Genomic DNA, 17364 nt, shown 5'->3' with positions numbered 1-17364 from the left:
TGATCAAAACTTATGCTTGACGTTTTGAAATTTGAGTATGTCTTAATTGTTAGTATCAACCAAGGTGATGGCATTTCAAGTTTGATATTTTTTAGATGAGCTTTAATGCTTGCTCGAGGCCGAGCAAAAGTTTAAGTGTGGGGGTTGATGTGAGGCCAAAAATACATATTATTAATCATTAATTCCCTCACATTTAGTATTTTTATTTGTCCTTTTTGAGCATAAATTTTATGGATTGTGATAAATGGTGTGTTTTCTTTGTAGAATTAATCTGACGCAAAAATAAAAAAAAAATTGAAACCAAAATGAATTAAAGATGAAAGATCAAAGAAGGAAATCAAGCAAATGGCTTAATAGATTAAATTGAATACTATATTCATATTTTTTATATATATTGCAATTGGAAAAGATATAGATTCATTAAATCTACCATGTGACAGATATTGATCGTGGAACAGAACTAGAAACGGCGCAAGCACACGCGAAAACCAAATTAAATTAGCTTTTGGGTTTCCCAATTAGTTTTGAATTCAGTTGTTTTATTTGGGATTTTCTATAACTATAAATATTCCATAAAAATAATTCTTAGGTAACTAACACACAACTCACAATTAACTTTTAACCTAGGATTTAGATTTTTATAGCTTGAGAATTTTGGAAGAGCCGTCGTGAAGACCGCAGAAAATTATTTATTCTTTCCTTCTCAATTTTTTTTATTATATCTTCAAGAATTCAAAATTTTGATTTATTCTATTCAATTTTACAAGTTCATAATTAAGATTTTGTTTATAATTTCTAAATTGTGACTTTCAAATTATGAGTAGCTAAATTGCATAATTGGGTTTATGAAATCCAAGATAAATTATCGAGGTAAGTTAATGTAAAAAGTGATTCTTTAATAGTTTTTATGCATGTATTGTTTTTCCCTTTTCTTTAATTATTTTTTAACGGTTGCAAATGTTAGAACTCGCCTTATTCTTACTTGCCGGATCAAGGAGGTAACGAATGGGAAAAGAGATTAAACAATGAGATTTGGGCTAATTATCCTCATCTAATTAGCTTGAACAGATCAACAGATAGCTAAATCTGGGATCATTGGTAAGTGTTTGTAAAACATACACTCTTAGACGGATTAAGTTGCGTAGTGAAATTCACTCATTTGCCAGATCAAAGACTTAAGTGAACTTAACTTACTAATCTTGCATGCTAAGAACTAAAACCAATTACTAATACAATATTCTTGCTGAGTTATGAAATAATGGGGAACACATTCCTAGTTACTTCTAATAATCTAAATACACATAAATATTTATTCCAAGCTATTATTGTTCTTTTTATTTCTGTTTCAATTTAACCCCCCCCCCCCTCCTTTTTTAAACAAGGACTATCAAGTTAAATTTTGTTGTTCACAATATTCTTCCATATTCTCTGTGGGGTTGACCCCGACTCATGTTTGGGTAAATATATTGCAAACGACCATATATATTTCTGTAACACCCCTTAAAATCGTTGTATACGGTGTTTCAATTCTTGACGAAAATAATATTATTTTTTGTATTTTGGACATAACCTTTCATAGAATGGTCTAAATTAGGTGATTCAAATTTATAATAACCTCAACATAATTACCTACAACTTTTGTGAAGACCATAGCTTAAGATTCGGAGGATAAGTAGGTCAAATAAATAAATCTTTGTAAGACCTAGTGTTGTGACAAAATGAAGTGCTTGTAGAAGAAAATCCATATCTCACTGTAGGTTAATCACATTTAGTTGAATCTTGAACGACATGAAAGAATACTTCTATATCTATAATTCATATGATACACCAAATCCTAAATAGGAAGTTATCTTGTTCAAACGTAGCTCAGAAAAAGGGTATTCCGTTAAAAAGAAGATTCATCTCACCAACCATGAAAGATCTAGATCCATTTGACATAACCCATGACATTAATTGTCCTCTATTTGACATCACCCATGACATCACAATCCTCCGATAAATTTTTAGATTTTTCTTTATAATTATTTTAATTATTGTTAGATCCTCCTTCACACCTGTAAATACCCACCACTTTGAATCATTTTGTTCATCAAACTTTCTCACGCAACTCTTCTCTCTATACACTTCTTTACTAATTCTCAAAATATAGTTTTAGTTCTTAGTAATGTAGAAATATTATTTTGGTGATTCATATACTCCAGGTAGTACATAAAATGCTCCAGCGAGGAGAAAATGTTGGGATTCAAGAGTGTTCATTAAGTTCTTCGATTCTGAGTAAAGCTTCGGATTCCAAGTATGTAAGGCTTCAATGAGAGTATTTCTTCCACTCTCATGCCTAAAGTATTTTGATTATATGATAAATTATGTTTATTTTCTTTAAACCTTACTCTAAGGTATGTGGTTGTTTATCCATGGGTTATTCCACCCATGGAGTCCAAAACTCTTTCAACTAAATCTCTTGATTTCAAATAAGATTTTCTTATGAGTAATTCTTATTTCTACTTAGTAGTATGATTCATGGTTAAACTAATGATTATTGGTCTACTTTGAAGCAAAATGATTTCATATGTATGAATTGATGGTTTTCAAGTATTTTCTCTACTTAGCTGTTTAAAGATTCTTAAAATTGATGGTGGGTTGTTTAAGGAATGATTTTTAATTAATGGATTTCAAAGTATTTATACATATTCATTTACATACATGTTTGAAAGTTGAAGTGATTTGAACCCACCTTGTTTTAGTATATTTTTAATGAAGTTTGACTTGAAAGCTTTGACTCCAAATGAATATTTATGAATGCAATGTCTATGATCAAAAGGAAGTCTTATGAAATAAAATAATCATGAATTGATATGAATGATGGATTCTTTATGCAATAAGGATAATTCTTGCATATTTGAATAACCAAAGGTTTTAATGAGTTATTCTACCAAAAGTGATGTTTTGAATTTTCAGGCTATATGATATGACTATTTTGAAGTATGAAACTATTCTGTGGGATTTACTTAGCACCGAATGTGTCATTTAAGTGAGATTCGATAAGGGAATCCTAGTAGAAACCCCTTATTTCAATTACTATGTGCCAACATAGGAGCCTTTGTAGGCTTAGGCTAATAGATCTACGAAAGCCCTTAATGTCAAAGTTAAAGAATGAATGTAAAATTAACGGAGTTCTACCCTAGGCAAGTAGACTCTCTGGATAACATAGGGGTTATGCTAGACTCGATGTAATAGCTCACATGTTCTTAATATCGGTTGTAGTCAACTTCCCACAAATAAATGTTTCAAAAGCTATTTACATGATTACTCATGCATGTATATATCCACATATGTATGATTTAAATGATATCTACTAGATTACTCAGGCATGCACTCATTTATGTACTTTACCTTATAAATGTCCTAAATGTTTTACTTTGTAATACTGCGTGCATACTTAGTACATTTAAAGCACTAACGCATACTCTTTTGCCTATATGATATCACCATGTAGGGACCAGTGTTCCTCTTCGTTCTCCTCCACGTGGCTAGTTGAGATTTCATTTGAAGTCTACTTTTGGTGAGTTCAAATATTCTAGAAATAGTACTCCTTTATTTTTTTAGCTTATGATATGTTTAGATCTTTAGACACTTACTATGACATTTCTTTATATTATGATTCAGGGTGAGCTAGGGACTTGTCTTAGCCCCGTTAAATCTAAAAGTTAGAGATATTTTTGGACATATGTAAGTTGAAGATTTACTATTATAATTTCCGCCTGTTTATTTATTGTCATTACCTATGAAAAGCTAAAATAATACTTAGAGGCTTGTTTGAGGTACTTTCAGGTTCCTCATTCACCATGTCATGTCTGGGCCGTAGGATTGGGTCGTGAAAAACTTTGTATCAGAGCTCTTAGGTTTTGAATGATCCTCAGAGTACACAATACTGCATCAAATAGGATCTTGTTCATGGTTGTGAAGTGAGCCATAACTATGAATAGGAGACTATGGGACGTTTTGGAAGGTTTTCACTTTTTTAAAATTCATGTCGTAGCTTAGAGTGTCCTAAGATTTCCTCTAACTAACAACCCATTTCGTGTTCTCTAGATAATGACTCGTGCAAGAGCATCTCAAAAAGCAAGGGTTGACAATGAGGACCAAGCTCTTCCGGTTTCGATGCCCCATATCATGAAGAAGGGGTAACCCATACCGAGTTTTGCAATATTATTATGTTGTTGGCTCAAGTCATAGCCGACCAAGGGCATCAAGGTGTTCCTCCTCTCCAAATGCAAAATCTAGCCTCTAGGATTCGGTATTTCCAAAGGATGAATCCGCATGAGTTCAATAGTTCTAAACTAGATGAGGACCGTATGGAGTTCATTGATGAGGTGTAGAAGATTGTGGCTATCATGGGTATGCCACCGAATGAGAAATAGGGTCGATAGGATGGGAAGAGTTCAAATATACCTTCCTAGATTACTTCTTCCCATTGGAGCTAAGAAAGGCCAAAATTCAAGATTTCATCAACCTCCATCAAGGAAGTATGTGAGTGAGGGAGTATGCCCTCAAATTCACTTAGTTGTCAAAGTATACTCCCTTCATAGTCTCCGACCCAAGAGATAGAATGAGAGTTTATTTCCAGTGTCTCAAGCTTGGTGTCCAAGGATTGCAAAATGGCCATGTTGGTCAAGGAGATGGAGACCTCTCAATTAATGACTTACACAAAACAAATTGAAGAAGAGAAGCTGAAAAAGAGATCAAGGGCATTCAAAAAGGGTAGAGTGGATGGTGGAGGGTTTAACCCTCAAAGGTACGGTTATGGTAATAATGGTAAAGGCCAAGGTGGGCAATAGTTTGTGGGAAAGGTTTCCACCAATACTCCTCCTCCAAGGTTCAACAAGGACAAGGGTGCTAACCCAATGGTTCCAATAGAGAATGTTGGTCTCAAACTTTCCCCGTTTGTAAGAAGTGTGGAAGGACTCACAAAGGGGAATGATTAGCCAGCTCCAATGCATGCTTCAAGTGTGGAAAGTCAGGCGCCACCATCTAGGGATTGTAGAGGTCGTGGTGGTAGGCCTCCAGTCCAAATTTCTCATGGTCAACATGCCCAAGGAGGTAGTCAATGCACCAACCGCTTTTATGCCTTGCATAGGAGACAAGAGATTAAGGAAGCACCCAATATCATTACCGGTATGTTAAAGGTCTTTGCTTTTGATGTGTATGCATTATTAGATCTGGGTGAAAATTTATTATTTGTAACTCCATTCCTTGCTAATAGGTTGGATGTGTCACCGAAATATTATTAGAGCCATATTTGGTGTCTACCCCCATTAGTGAGTCGGTTGTTGCGAGAAAGGTCTATAAGAGTTTTCCCGTGACTATATTGCATAAAGTTATTCCTTGTGATCTCATTGAGCTTGACATTATAGATTTTGATGTCATTCTTGGGATGTATTGGTTACATGCATCTTATGATTCGATAGATTGTAGGACTCTTTGAGTCAAGTTCTAATTTCTAAATGAGTCTGTTATTTAATAGGAAAGTTGTGATTCGGTAACGAAGGGTAAGTTAATTTCTTTTCTTAAGGCCCAAAAATTGATTTCTAAGGTTTGTATTTACCACATTGTGAGGGTTAGGGATATTGACTCTGAAAGTCCTCCCCTTCAGTCAGTTCTCGTAGTCAATGAGTACCCCAATGACCTTCACAGTGTCCCTCCCAAAAGGGAAGTTGATTTTGGTATCGATCTCCTCCCCGATATCCAACCTATCTCTATTCCTCCTTACAGGATGGCCCCGGCGAAATTGAAAGAGTTGAAGGAACAACTAAAGGACATGTTAGAAAAGGAGTTCATAAGGCCAAGTATTTCGCCATAGGGTGCTCCCGTGTTATTTGTGAGAAAGAAGGATTGTAATATCTTAGTTTTGAGAAAGATAGAGTATGACATAATAAGATGAATAATTAGCCTTGCTGAATCCATTGGTGGGTTAAGAGAGATTTTCATTAAGGGTAAAGTAGTATTTTCCCTATTTTTATAAGGGTAATGAACCTAGACAGTTTTTGGGCTAGGTTCCTAATTTATTTAATACCCAAAGCTCTTAACTTTTCCTCATTCATGAACAAATCACTCATACTAAAAATCTTCTCTCTACAAAAGGTTCTCTAGACCTCCATTGAAGACCTAGCAAGAATCTTCTAAAATTCTCCATTGATCTTCAAGTTCCCCTTCAGGTTTTCTTCATAATTTGTATCCAAGGTATGTGGGATTCATCCATGGGTACCTTTCACTTACGGAGCACAAAGTATTTCTTAAATCTTCCATGAGTTTCAATTAAAACTTTGAATCTTCTTAATTTGAACTTCAGTTGCATGACCTATGATGTATCTTGTGAATTCAAATTTATTTTAGTATAAATTGATTGGTAATTGCTTGGGATTGGTATATTCTTCATATATATTCATTGAATTGTTAGTTAGGGCGCTTAGGATCTCATTGTAATGGATGAAAACTTATGATACCAGAAATGTGCCTTTGTAGTTTGCCATCTGGGATGACACGCCACTATAGTACTTGCATAGCACCCACTCGTTTACACTTTGGCGCGATGCGCCACTATAGTGCCATCGCCCAGTTCTCCATAAAATGCATTCACCAAATGCGATGTATGTGATAAAAATTCTTTTGTTTTGTTTTTTTGATCCTTACTTCTCATAAATTACTCTTTCAAGTGCATGAATTACATTTTATTTTATGATTTAACCTCTTAACTAAGCATGAATTACTCCTCCATTACAAGAACTTACTTTCAAGCATGACTATTCAAGTATTATTTTCAAGTATGTTGCAAATTATGCTTTCTTCATACAAATTATGGAAAAAGTGACTTAAGGCCCTATGTGGTGAATTAAGGCCTAATGATATGAATTATGTATGCATGATTTATAATGTGGAAGGACAATACTCACATTGCACTTATGCTATGAAATGAGCTACTCTATGAATTTCAAATATATCATCATGTCTATGATATGTTAACTATGATTACTTTGCTATGTATGTATTCCGTAGAATTTGACTTAGCATCAAGTGAACCATAGGTGGGGCCCTATCAAAATCCTTAGTAGCAGTCTCATGTCCTATAAACTATGTGCCACCGTAGGTTGCCTTATGGATTAGCTAGTGGATCCATATATAGCGTATGTACATGACCCTCCTAGAGGGGTAGAGTCTACCTTGGCAAGTAGATTCCCCTTTTCTTCATTGTATGCGGAGACAATGAGATTTCATGCTATAGCTCGTATGGTCTTAATTCAGTTATGGTTCCTATCCCACATATGTATGATCTCTTATGTATGTCATGATCTAAATTATGCACTTCAAATGCTTTAGTCATAATGATTTTCTCGTGTTTAACTTATCTCATCTTATCATGTACTTTACTTAACCATTGCATTCAGTTATTTATGTTGCATGTCATGCCCTCATACTTAGTACATTTCAACGTACTAATGCATATTTTTGCTTACATTGTCTCATAATGTAGGGGTTGAGGTTGAGGATCATATTCATCTACATGGCTAGGTAAGCTTTCCTATCTGGCGAAGTGGTGGTGAGTCCTCATTCATCGGGGACTAGTTATCGAGTTGGTTGTTGTTTGTAAAGACTTTTGTTAAGTTTCATTTTTAGGGTGAGCTAGGGACATGTCTTAGCCCCCGCCCATGTTCATCAGTAGAGGCATCTAGTTTGACAAAGGTTTTGAATCTATGTTTTCATATGACATTCTTTATTTTCTATTCATGGTTTCGACTCTCTTATGATGTTTCCTCTTTTAATTTACCTTATATGTGCTTATAATATGAACAAAAGGCTTGGTTGGAGCCTTTTGGGGTAATCACTATGTTACAACAAGGCCCTAGGTTGGGTCGTGACAAATTTGGTATCAGAGCATAAGGTTCAAGTGTCCTAGGATTTCCAATATGCTGCATTAAGTAGAGTCTTATTCATGGTGGTGAAAAGTGCCATATCTATGAATAGAAGGCTATGAGACGTTTTAGGAATTCTCACTTCTTTCATGATCTTTGTCATGCTATAGAGTTTACCTTAAGAATTATTTTCCCTAACAGTCTTTCTTTGCAATTTTCAGAAGAATGGCTCTAAGAAGACCACTGTTTCCAAGGGGAAATAATGTTAATGGAGACCAAGTTCCCCTGGCTCCTCAAGACAATGGTCTTCTATCGGACCAAGTGACTAATGCAGATTTACGGACTCTTATTACTATGTTAGCCCAAGTGGTGACCAACCAAGGGATTGCGTCTCCTCCCAATGTTCCTACTTCGGCCTCAAGAGTGAGGTACTTTGCAAGAATGAATCCTCTAGAGTTTTATGGCTCAAAAGGTGATGAGGATCCTCAGGAGTTCATTGATAAAGTCTACAATATAGTGAGCATTATGGGGGAACCTTCAGAAGAAAAAGCAAAGTTGGCAGCTTACCAACTTATGGGTGTTGCTAAATTTTGGTACACTCAATGGAAGTTGGAGAGGGTGGATGAAGGTCCTATTGAACGGGAAGCTTTCAAACTTGCTTTCGTTGATAACTTTTTCCCTCTTGAGTTAATGGAGGCTAAAGTGTTGGAGTTCATAAATCTTTGACAAGGCAATATGGGGATGAGAGACTATGCCCTCAAAATTACTAAGCTATCCAAGTATGCTCCTTTATTGGTTGCCGATCCATGTGCCTGAATGAGTCAATTCATATCAAGGGTGTCCGACTTAGTTTCTAAGGAATGTCGTACCTTTATGCTTTTTAAAAAGATGGACATATCTCAGCTCATCAATTTTGACAAATAACTTGAAGGAGAAAAGATCAAGGAGATTAGGATAAGGGATTCTAAGAGGGGTGGGTTCTTCAATTCTAGGACCGGTGGTGGTAGTGGACGCTCTCAACAAGCCAAAGCTCGGAGAAGAAATTTTCTAAGGATAGAGTTTCATACCCTAAAGCTCAAAGAGGAGAAGGTGTGAATGACAGTACCCTTCTGCTCCTAAGTTTGCAAAGTGTGGAAAAATCATGAAGGGAAATGTTTGTTATGGATGTGGCAAGATGGGCCATATGCAATCTGAATGCCCTTATGTTGCCAACAAGGGTGGATAAGGTCGTCCTCTAGGAGGCCAAGTGCAAAAAGGCACCCAAGCTCAACCTAAGGGTGGCTAACAAAACAACTGATTCTATGCTCTTCATGCTAGGCAAGATGTTGATGAGACTCTCGATGTTGTCTTGGGTATGTTATGGGTTATTAACTTTGATGTTTATGCATTTATTGATTCGGGTTCTAACTTATCTTTTTTTACTTCTTACCTTGCTATGCGATATGATGTGTGCCCCGAAGTGTTATTAGAACCTTTTTCTGTTTATACTCCCCGTTGGTGATTCGATATTGTCCAAAAGAGCTTATAAAAATTATCCCATATGGGTCTTGCGAAGAGTTATTCCATGTGATCTTGTTGAACTTGACATGACTGATTTTGACATCATTCTTGGTATGGATTGGTTACATGCCGCTTATGCATCTATATATTGTAGGACTCATATGGTTAAGTTTCACCTTCCTAATGAACCTAGTCTTGAATGAAAGGGTAATGATTCGGTGGTTAAGGGTCGATTCATCTCATATATTAAGGCCCGAAAATAATTTCCAAAGGGTACATTTATCATATTGTGCGAGTTAGGGAAATCGAATCCAAAACTCCTACTCTTGAATTGGTCCCTGTAGTTAATTATTTTTTTGATGTGTTTTCTGATGATTTTTATGTATTCCTCTCGAAAGGTAAATTGACTTTAGAATATATCTCCTTCCCGATACCCAACCTATTTCTATTCCTCCTTACCATATTGCTCCAGCGAAACTTAAAGAATTGAAAGAGCAATTGAAGGATTTATTGGATAAGGGTTTTATAAGACCGAGTATTTCTCCATGGGGTGCTCCTATGTTATTTGCAAGGAAGAAAGATGGGTCACTCCTAATATGTATAGACTACCCACAATTGAATAAGGTCACCATAAAGAACAAGTATCCAATTCCAAGGATAGATGACTCGTTTGATCAATTACAAGGAGCAACCTACTTTTCTAAGATTGACCTCCGTTCCACTTATCATCAATTAAGGGTAAGAGAGTGTGATATTCCTAAAATGGATTTTGGGACACGGTATGGTGATTTTGAATTTGTAGTAATGTTGTTTAGATTCATGACATAATAAAATGAATAATTAGCCTTGGTGAATCCATTGGTGGGTTAAGGGAGATTTTCATTAAGGATAAAGTAGTCTTTTCCCTATTTTTATAGGGGGGATGAATTTAGACAGCTTTTGGGCTAGGTTCCTAATCTATTTAATCCCCAAAGCTCTTAATATTTCCTCATTCATTCACTAATCACTCATCCTAAAAATTGTTTTTCTACAAAAGGTTCTCTAGACCTCCATTGAAGACCTAGCAATAATCTTCTTAAATTCTCCATTGACTTCAAGTTTTCTTCATAATTTGTATCCAAGGTATGTGGGATTTATCCATGGGTACTTTTCACCCATGGAGCCCAAAGAATTTCTTAAATCGTCCATGAGTTTCAACTAAAACTTTGAATCTTCTTAATTTCAACTTCAGTTACATGACCTATCATGTATCTTGTGAATTCAAATCTATTTTAGTATAAATTGATTGGTAATTATTTGGAATTGGTATATTCTTCATATATATTTATTATATTGTTAGTTAGTTCTTAGGATCTCATTGTAAGTGATGAAAACTCATGAAATAATGAAAAATCTAAGAATTTGCTGAGAAAAGGTTGGGGTGGCACGCAACTATCGCACCAGGAATGTATCTCTGTAGTTTGCCACCTGGTGAGAGGGACCACTATAGTGTCTGCAGAGAGCCAGTGGATTACACCTTGGTGCGATGCACCCTTATAGCTCTATCGCCCAATTTTCCATAAAACGCATTCACCAAATACGACGTATGATATAAAAATTCTTTTGTTTTGTCTTGTTGACCCTTCCTTCCCATCAACTACTCTTTCAAGTGGATGAATTACATTTTATTATGATTTAACCTCTCAACTAAGCATCAATTACTCCTCCATTACATGAACTTACTTTCAAGCATGACTATTCAAGTATGATTTTCAAGTATGTTTCAAATTGTGCTTTCTTCATACAAATTATGGAAAAGGTAAATTAGGGCCCTATGTGGTGACTTCAGGCCTAATGATATGAATATTGTATGCATGATTTTTAATGTAGAAGGACAATACTCACATTGCACTTACGTTATAAAATGAGCTACTCTATGAATTTCAAATCTATCATCATGTCTATGATATGTTAACTATGATTACTTTGCTACATAGGTATTCCATGGGATTTGACTTAGCACCGAGTGGACTGGAGGTGGGGACCCTATTAAAAGCCTTAGTACCAGCCTCATGTCCCATAAACTATGTGCCACCATAGGTTGTTTTATGGCTTAGCTAGTTGATCCACATATAGCGTATGTACATAATCCGCCTAGCGGGGTAGAGTCTACCTTGGCAAGTAGATTCCCTTTTTTTCATTGTGTGGAGAGACAACGAGATTTCATGTTATAGCTCACATGGTCTTAAAGTCAATTATGATTCCTATTCCACATATGTATGATCTCTTATGTATGTCATAATCGAATTTATGCACTTCAAATGATTTGGTCATAATGATTTTCTCATTTACATTGCATGTCATACCCTCATAATTAGTACATTCTAATGTACTAATGTATATTTTTTTCCTTCATTGACTCATAATGTAGGGATTGAGGTTAAGGATCATATTCATCCACATGGCTAGTTAAGCTTTTCTATCTAGCGAAGTAATGGTGAGTCCTCATTCTTCAAGGACTAGTTATCGAGTTGGTTTTCGTTTGTAAAGATTGTTGTTAAGTTTTATTTTGAGGGTGATCTAGGGACATGTCTTATCCCCCGCCCATGTTCATGAGTTGAGGCATCTAGTTGGACAAAGATTTTGAGTCTATGTTGTCATGTGCATTCTTCATTTTCTATTCATGGTTTAGACTCTCTTATGATATTTCCACTTTTACTTTACCTTATGTATGCTTATGATATGAATAAGAGGCTTGGTCTGATCCCTTTGGGGTTTCGATCGCCGTGTTACAACTAGGTCCCGAGTCGGGTCGTGACAAGGATAGGTCACCTTGAATGTGCATAGACTACCAGTAATTAAATAAGATGACCATTAAGAAGAAGTACCCAATCTCTAGAATAGATGACTTGTTTGATCAATTGTAAGGGGAAAGTCACTTCTTCAAGATTGACCTTTAGTCCAGCTATCACCAACTAAGGGTGAGGGAGTGTGACATTCCTAAAACAACTTTTTTGAATAAGGTATGGTCACTTCAAGTTTGGGGTGATGAGATTTGGGTTGATGAATGAACCACGGTGTTCATGGACTAGATGAATAGCGTTTCCAAACCTTACCTTAATGCTTTTATGGTGGTCTTCATTGACGATATTTAGATTTACTCTCGAAGTGAGGAAGAACATAAGAATCACTAGAGAGTTGTGCTTTAAACTTTGAGAGATAGGCAATTGTTTGCAAAATTTAGTAAGTGTGAATTTTGGTTGAAGGAGGTGGCATTTCTTGGACACATAGTGTTTGGTGATGGGATCATGGTTGATCCTAAGAAAATAGAGTCAGTCAAGAATTGGCCTAGACCTTTGTCTTCTTCAGACATTAGGAGCATTTTGGGTCTAGATGGATACTATAGAAGGTTGGTCGAAGGGTTTTCTTCTATCTCATCTCCTATGACAAAATTGACCTAAAAGAAAGCCAAATTCATATAGACAGATGAGTGTGAGAAGAGTTTTCAGAACTTGAAAGATTGACTTACCTCCGCTCTTATTTTGACTCTGCTGAAAGGATTAAAAGTTTTTTAATTTATTGTGATGCTTCAAAGATTGGTTTAGGTCGTGTCTTAATGCAAAAAAACAATGTCATAGCCTATGCATCTAGGCAATTAAAGTTGCATGAGCGTAACTATCCTAGCCATGACCTTGAATTTATGGTCATTATTTTTTCTTTGAAGATTTAGTGGCATTACCTCTATAGGGTACATGTGGATATGTATATCGATCATAAAAGTCTTCAAGTCTTCAATATATATTCACTGAAAAGGACCTTAATCTAAGGCAAAGGAGGTGTCTAGAACTCCTTAAGGACTATGACATAAATGTTCACTATTATCCGGGTAAAGCCAATCTGGTTACCGATGCACTTAGTAGAGTGTCTATGGGGAGTGTAGCCCATGTTGATGAAGGAAACAGGGAGTTGGTGAAATATGTTCACCGGCTGGATAGATTAGGGGTGAAGTTGTGTGGTATCGATAATGGTGGTATGGCTGTTCAAAATGGGTCTAAATTCTCTTTGATAATGGGTATTAAGTCAAAGAAAGATCTTGACGCAACGTTTATTGAGTTAAAGAAATTGGTGAAGGAAAAGAAGGTAGAGTTTTTTTCCCAAGGGGGAGATGGGGTACTATACTACCAAGGTCGTCTATGTGTTTCGGATGTGGATGGTCTAAGGAGTTTGATCTTGATGGAGGCTTGTAATTCAACATAATTCATTTATCTCGATTCTACAAAAATATACCAAGACTTAAAAGAGTTCTATTGTTGGGGTGTCATGTAGAAAGACATAGCAAGGTTCGTGTCCGAATTGCCAACAAGTGAAAGCCAAACATCAAAGGTCGGGTGGCCGAGCCCAAGACATTGAAATTCCTACTTGGAAGTGCGAAGATGTGAATATGGATTTTGTAGTGGGTTTGCCTCATACCCAGAAGCTTCATGATTCAATTTGGGTAATTATTGATAGAATGATTAAGTCAGATTACTTCCTACTGGTTAAGACTTCCTATAGTGCCGAAGACTATGCCAAATTATATATTTGAGAGTTGGTAAGGTTGCATGGTGTGACTTTAACAATTATTTTGGATCATGGTACCCAATTCACTTCTCTCTTTTGGATGATTCAAACAATAGAGGATATGTTAAGGGCATGTATGTTGAAGTTTAAAGCAAATTGGGATGATCATCTACCACTCATCGCGTTTGCTTCAAAAATGAATTGAAAATAATACCGCTTGCCCTATAATAATAGTTACCACTCAAGTATTGAGATGGCGCCATTTGAGGCTTTGTATAGGAGATGATGTAGATCCCCGGTTGGTTGGTGCGAAGTAGGTGAAATGACCTTGTTGGGCCCTAATTTGGTACTTGATGCTTTAGATAATGTAAAGATCATTAGAAAAAGGCTGAAGATGGCTCAAAGTCATCAAAAATCCTATTTTGATACTAGAAAAAGGGATCTTGTGTTTAATATGGATGATTGGGTGTATTTAAAGGTTTCACCCATGAAGGGTATGGTTTGGTTTGGTAAGAAAGTGAAATTGAGCCCTAGGTATGTAGGGCCTTATAGAATCATGAGACGTGTTGGCAAGGTTGCGTATGAGTTGGAGTTTCCATTGGAAATGACCATGGTTCACCCGGTGTTCCATATGTTTATGTTGAGAAAATATGTGGGTGATCCTAGTTCCATTGTTCCTTTGGGAGTAGTGAATGTTGAAGAAAACTTGACCTATGAAGCAGTCATGGTTGAAATTTTGGACCTACAAGTTAAGAAATTGAGGAATAAAGAAGTTGCAGCTATTAAAGTCTTTTGAAAAAATCAACAAGTCGAAAGTGCTATATGGGAAGCAAAAGCAGAAGCGTATATGATTAAGAGATACCATCATCTTTTTCCCTTTACTCAAACCTAAGGTATTAAGTTGTACTTGCTCAATTACTTGGAATCCTTGCATTCCAACATTTCTTGTCATATGCTTGCAAAATTATGAAATGTGTTTCGATCGATATTTTAAATTGCATCATTTCATTAATGATGGGTTTTTGGTTTACACTCTACTCTACTCAAGCTAAGTCTTTCCTCATTCAAGGAAGAATGTTCCCAAGGGGGAGATAATGTAACACCCCCTAAAAATATTATATATGGTGTTCCAATTCTCAATGAAAATAATACTGCTTCTGTATTTTAGGCATAACTTTTTATACAATGGTCTAAATTAAGAGATTCAAATTTGTCAATAACTCCAACATCATTACCTACAACTTTTGAGAAGACCATAATTTAAGATTCGGATGCTAAGTAGGTCAAATAAATTAATCTTTACAAGACCTGGTCCTGTGATGAAATAGAGTGTTTGTAGAAGAAAAATCATATCTCACTGTAGGATGATCCCATTTAGTTGAATCTTGAATGACATGAAAGGAGGCTTCTAGAGCTACAATTCATATAAGACACAAAATCCTAATTAGGAAGTTATCTTATTCAAACGTAGCTCCGAAAAAGGGTATTCTGTAATAAAGAAGATTCATCTCACCAACCATGGAAGATCTAGATCCATTTGACATCACCCATGACATCAATAGTCTTCCATTTGACATCAGCATGACATCACAATACTCCATTAAATTTTCATATTTTTTTATAATTTTTTATTATTATTAGGTCTCTCCTTTACACTTATAAATACCCACCTTATTTCATCATTTTGTTCATCAAGATTTCTCAAGCACCTCTTCTCTCTATATATTTCTTTACTTATTCTCAAAATATAGTTTTAGTCATTAGTAGTGTAGAAATATTATTATGGTGATTCAAATACTCTGGGTAGTACACAAAATGCTCCGGCAAGGAGAAAAGGCTAGGATTCAAGAGTGTTCATTAAGTCATTCGATTTTGAGTAAACCTATGGATTCCAGATATGTAACGTTTCAATAAGAGTATTCCTTCCACTCTCATGGCTAAAGTATTTTGATTATATGATAAATTATATTTATTTTCTTTAAACTTTACTCTAAGGTATGTGGTTGTTTATCCATGGGTTCTTCCACCCATGGAGTCCAAAACTCTATCAACTAAATCTCTTGATTTCCAATAAGATTTTATTATGGGTAATTCTTATTTCTACTTAATAGCATGACTCATGGTTAAACTAATTACTATTTATCTGTTTTGATTCAAAATAATTTCATAGGTATGAATTGATGGTTTTCAAGTATTTTCTCTATTTAGCTCTTTAAAGGTTCTTGAAATTCATGGTGGGTTGTTTAAAGCATGATTTTTAATTAATGAATTTCAAAGTATTTATGCATATTCATTTACATACATGTTTGAAAGTTGAAGTGATTTGAACCCACCTAGTTTTACTATATTTTCAATGAAGTTTAACTTGAAAGTTTTTACTCTAAATGAATGTTTGTGAAAGCAATGTCTATGATCAAAAGGGAGTCTTATGAAAGAAAAGAATGATGAAATTATATGAATGATGGATTCTTTATGCAAAAAGGACAATTCTTGTATATTTTAATAACCAAAGGTTTTAATGAGCTATTCTACCAAATGTGATATTTTGAATTCTCAAGCTATATGCTATGACTATTTTGAAGTAATAAACTATTTTGTGGGATAGCATTGAATGGATCATTGAGGTGATATTCGGTAAGGGAATCCTAGTAGTAACTGATGTGTCTCCAAAATATGACATTTACAACGCTCAATACAAGAAGTTGTTGTAAATTCTTAAGCGCATTTTGTTAGTTTGTTATGTGTTTTTAGTTAGTTTTCAGGAAAATTGAAGCACGTTTGGGTTGATGATTTTTGGCATGGTTTATGTAGAAATTTGATTGATCTTGAAGGATGATGGTAGCTTGGTGTTGAGATGAGGTCAAAAGGAAAGCAAAATATGCAAGAAGTTCTATGTTGAATTGAGTTTGGCAAGGTTTTGCGATAACTTGAAAGGAGAACTCAAAGAACAAACTTTACCGGAACTTGAAGGACCTTGGAATGGGTGTTGGGAGATTAAATCATCATGTTTTAACCAAGTATGCACACCAAGACAGCCACCACAGGCTGTGGTGTGCATTATTGGCCATGAAAGGAAGCCCCCATCCGTGAAGAATCCATCCAAGAGAAGGTAGCCATCGTTTGGGCTAAGGCATGGACCACACCCATCCATCACGAGCTTTGGTGCTTACCATTGGCCATGGTGGGTTCCGTAGTGAAGAGGCATCCATCAAAATGCAAAGGCAAGGAGCAACTTGGCCAAGGCAATCACCAAGGGCCTCACCACGAGCCGTGGTCCTCACCACTTATCGTGGTGGGTGCCGTGGTGGAATGGACATCCATAAAAGGCTAAGGCAATCACCAAGGAAGGGAAACCAAAAACTGTGGTTCCCACCACTGGCTATGGTGGACACCACTGGCCGTGGTTGCTCCCATCCAGCAT

Source organism: Solanum dulcamara, chromosome 8 (genome assembly GCF_947179165.1).
Source record: "Solanum dulcamara chromosome 8, daSolDulc1.2, whole genome shotgun sequence".
Taxonomy (NCBI): Eukaryota; Viridiplantae; Streptophyta; class Magnoliopsida; order Solanales; family Solanaceae; genus Solanum; species Solanum dulcamara.
This window is presented reverse-complemented; position numbering follows the sequence as displayed.